The sequence below is a fragment of the Pteropus vampyrus genome, unplaced genomic scaffold (assembly GCF_000151845.1).
Source record: "Pteropus vampyrus isolate Shadow unplaced genomic scaffold, Pvam_2.0 Scaffold254, whole genome shotgun sequence".
NCBI classification, from domain to species: Eukaryota; Metazoa; Chordata; class Mammalia; order Chiroptera; family Pteropodidae; genus Pteropus; species Pteropus vampyrus.
Genome location: NW_011889035.1, coordinates 1,767,001 through 1,771,283, shown reverse-complemented (window position 1 = coordinate 1,771,283; position 4,283 = coordinate 1,767,001).

Genomic DNA, 4,283 nt, shown 5'->3' with positions numbered 1-4,283 from the left:
TTTGCTTTGTCTCTGTGCTCCAGTTCTTTACTCATCTTGGGCTGCTGCAGATAGGATGAGGAGGAAAAGGGGAAAGGAAAGGAAAAATAAGGAGAAAACACTTATTGACCACTCACATATGTCAAGAGTGTCCTAAATGTTTTCTATGTGTTATCTCATGAATTTCCTCTCTAGCCTGCTTCTGGTTCGGCACCATCCCCCACCCCCAACCAGGCAGTGACCTCAAGTGGGCCCCACCTACTCTGAATCCATATGATGTGGGAGGTCTTTTGGAGTCTTATGGGGCCTGCACTGTGCTCACTCCCACTAGTGCAATACTATTACTTATAAATAACTTCTAGACTATGGGCTAGGTGACCTATGTACTTTTGCTAGTTCCTGGGCCTTCCTTTTTTAGCTGTAAAATCTGAGAGCAGAGAAGAGAACATTGTGTTGAGTTTATAGAATCTTGGATTTTCTACTTTTCAGATGGCCACAAACCACTTGGGAACAGGCTATGCAAAGTCTCAAGTTCATCTTAGGGAAGAGAACTTTCACAAAAATTGTACTTATCAGATCCTTCCCATTATTATAGAATCTTCTGCAACATTCTATCAAGAACACCCCTTCCCTGATCCCACCATGAACACAGCTCCCTTCTCATTGCAAACCCAGTGAATTTTGATGATTGGCTGCTTGAGGGTTTCCTTGCTCCTTTCCACAGCATTCTAGAACTTCTTGACATTCAGAAAACTCCTTTGCTTCTCCAACAATCCCAACTTCCAGGCACCTACCACAGTACATTAAATTCAACCTCTCCAACATAGAAACAATTTCCTATCGAAAGGGCCATAAAACACTGCAGATAAGAGGAAACGCAGATGTAGCAAATGAAGGTAATTACATAAACAACGTTAAGAGTTGTTTGGCCTTGGGAAAAATGTGACTCATCGGATTTACAAAATTACTTGTTAGAATACAGAACAGAGCGGAGAGTAAGCCTATTCTAAATCATTTAATTTTTTTAGGGCAGTATAAACCTATGTGCTGGGAAATAAACTTCTGTAAAGATTAACTCTCACCCTTCACAACATCAGTCTACATTAACAAATGCATTATCATTCCCCTTTTGTGAATGAGATTGCCAAGTCTGGGAGCTCAATCAAGGTTACAGCGGCGTAAATGGCAGAGCCTGGATTCCAACTATTCTGAGTGCAAAAAGGATAAATGTGCTTATGTACCTTGAGCTCTTCTCTCCCAGTGCTGTGCCTTCCTGGAGGGCGTGACTATATTGAACAATTATTTGGGCACCTCGCACAGTGTTTTATACATTATCAGTCTTCAATAAGAATTTAGAACTCTAGACCTGTAGGAACCTTGTATCAGTTAGGAGTGAGTTCAAATGCATATAACAGAAAATTCAACTAACATGGGCTCAGAGAAATAGGGGCTTGTTTTGCTCACATGGAGGTAGGTCACTGGCAGAGTGGGGAGAAATGATTCAGAAGCCAGGGTTAACAATGCCTCCTCAGCCATACAGAAAGTTGGTGACTCACTTGCACTGTCTACTGAACTTCTAATCAATCTTCCAAACCCGACTGTGCTATAAGAAAGACTATGTCTCATCTTTGTCCAGGATTCCTGGCATGGAGCTCCTAAAAGCCTTGGAATTTCCTGAGCCTTAGTAATGTTTTTTTATACTAATGAGGTGACTTAGGCTGGCCCCCTAGGATGGGGCTGAACACCAGAAACTCCAATTATATGATTAGAGTTGGAACTTTGGGCCAGCACAACCTCCTCCAGGAGGAGGGAGCTGGAGATTACACATGGTCTGATGTAATCAATCATGTCTACATAATGAAACCTCAATAAAAACTCTGAACCCCGAGGTTCAATGGAGCTTCACGGTTGGTGAACATATCAATATACTGGAAGGATGATACAGCCTGACTCCATGGAGAGGGCAAAGAAGCCCTGCACCCCTCCCATATCTCATCCTCTGTGTATCCTTTATATAAGGCTGTCACCATAAGTATAGTGCCCTCTTGACTTCAGTGAGTCCTTCTAGTGAATCATCTCACCTGAGTGAGTTGTGGGGTCCTTAAATTTGTTGCCAGTTAGATGTGCAGGAGCCTGGGGACTCCTAGGACTTGTGGCTGACATGTGAAGTGAGGGCAGTCTCATAGAGCAGGGATCCCCAACCTTTTTGGCACCAGGGACCAGTGCTCCTATGAGAATTTAATGCATGGTGATCTGAGGTGGAGCTGAGTCAGTGATGCTAGCGCTGAGGAGCGGCTGAAAATACAGATGAAGCTTCACTCACTCACCCACCGCTCACCTCCTGCTGGTTCCTAACAGGCCACAGACTGGTTCTGGTCCGTGGCCTGGGGTTCCTAACAGGCCACAGACTGGTACTGGTCCGTGGCCTGGGGTTTGGGGATCCCTATCATAGAGAAGTGTGCCCTGACCTATGGGGTCTGTGCTAACTTTGAGTAGTTAGTTTCAGAACTGAATCACAGTATACCCAGTTGGTGTTAGATAAGTGGAGTGGAAAACAACTCAGATTCACTCCCTCTTGGATGCCTTTCCCTCTCCAAATAAAATAAATCTTTCCTCTTTTGTACTACCTTAAAATATGCTGGATTTATCACACTGATTAATGATATATTTATTTATTTTTAAATTTCCTCTAAATAGATTATTAGCTCCTAGAAGAAAAAGATTCTAATCGATTTTACATGTGTTCCCACAGTACTTGGCAAATATAGGTGCACAAATATAGGTGCCCAGTCCATATTTAACGAAATAAAGGGTAAATGGGTGAGTGTGTAACCCCTTTACATAGTGCTCACGTCTCTTCGCCCTTGGTTTCCAACCTCATGCCTTCTTTCTGCTTCACTTTTTCTTGCGCAGACCAGGGTAATTTCTCCATATAAATGCCACTGTACCACAGCTGCTCCTTGCTTTCTGCTGAAAAACAGAGGCTGCTCGCTGCACAGGAGTTTAATTTGTCTGTGTCTCTGAGCCCTGTGACCTAATGAGAAATGACTGGTAGTACGTGACTAGCTGAAGAGCAGAATGAATCTACAGGTTCTGAGCATCTCTCAAGCACTGTTCCCTGCTCAATTTTCCTGATGTTCCCTGACACCCTAAAAGTGGAATGACACTATTTATAATGAAATCTGGTAGCATAAGGAGTAAATGCCACAACTGAAACATCTGGGCATAATAAGAAATTATTAAAAAATTATTTCCTAATTATGCAGAAACCTCCTCACTCCATCTTTGGTGCTCTTCTGCTCACTTGCCATGTTTGATTTGGCACATATCTCTCCACGAAGCTCAGAGTCTCCTTGACCCATATCACCGGGAGAAGGCAGAGCATGAGCCTAGATATTCCTCAGTCCCTTCCAAACCCTGTCTGGATGTTTCTACTTCAGCCTCTTCAAGGTTTTGGGAGGGAAGAATAGGTTGGAAGGATGCTAGTTCATTATCTCTCATTCTCTCTCTCTCTCTCTCTCCCCACCCCCATCCTCCCTCCTTCCCTCCCTCCCTCCCTCCCTCCTTTCCATCTTCCCGGCACCATAGGGGTTTTCTTCTCCCTTTTTATGGGTGGAAGGAGCTCCCTTTTATGTCATATTTTCCTTCTTTCTTGCTCTGTGGTGTGGACTTCTTCTAGGTAGTGTTTATACCCCTTTCTCTGAGGCAGTAAGTCTCATGGCCTGATCTTAATGTCTTAAGTACTGTTGGGGACTGGGGGCAGGTGCGAGGGTAAGATCTCTAAGATTAGAAACACAGGATTGATCTTTGGAAACATGGCAGAGTGAGGGATGTCCCCAGATCTCTCTTCTTGAAATAAGAATAAGCTGAACATCTAAAACTCAACAAAAAATACCCAAACTGCACACCAGCACATCTGAGCGTGGGATCTGCACATAAGAGCTACCACAGGTCAGAACCCCGGGTGTCGGGTGGTGGAGCAGGAGAAATAAAGAAGCTACCTCTCGCAGCCGCTAGAGCTCCCTGCAGGAGGAGGGGAAAGGGAGAAGGAATGGTGAGATCTGTAGCGAGTTCCCCAAACAGCCCTGCCTGCGAAAGCTTCAGGGCCCAGTCATCAGGGAAGAAAGCAGAGAAGTGAGACGGGACCGCAGAGGAACAACAGTTGACTTTTGCTGGCTTGGTTGCAAAACCAAGGCTGAGCTGCAGCCCCCAACCCCAACCCAGAGGGCCCCTCCTCCCATACCCTCTGAGACCGATCACTGCGAAGCCCCAGAGGAATCTGAGCAAACACTGCTGAGACTGTC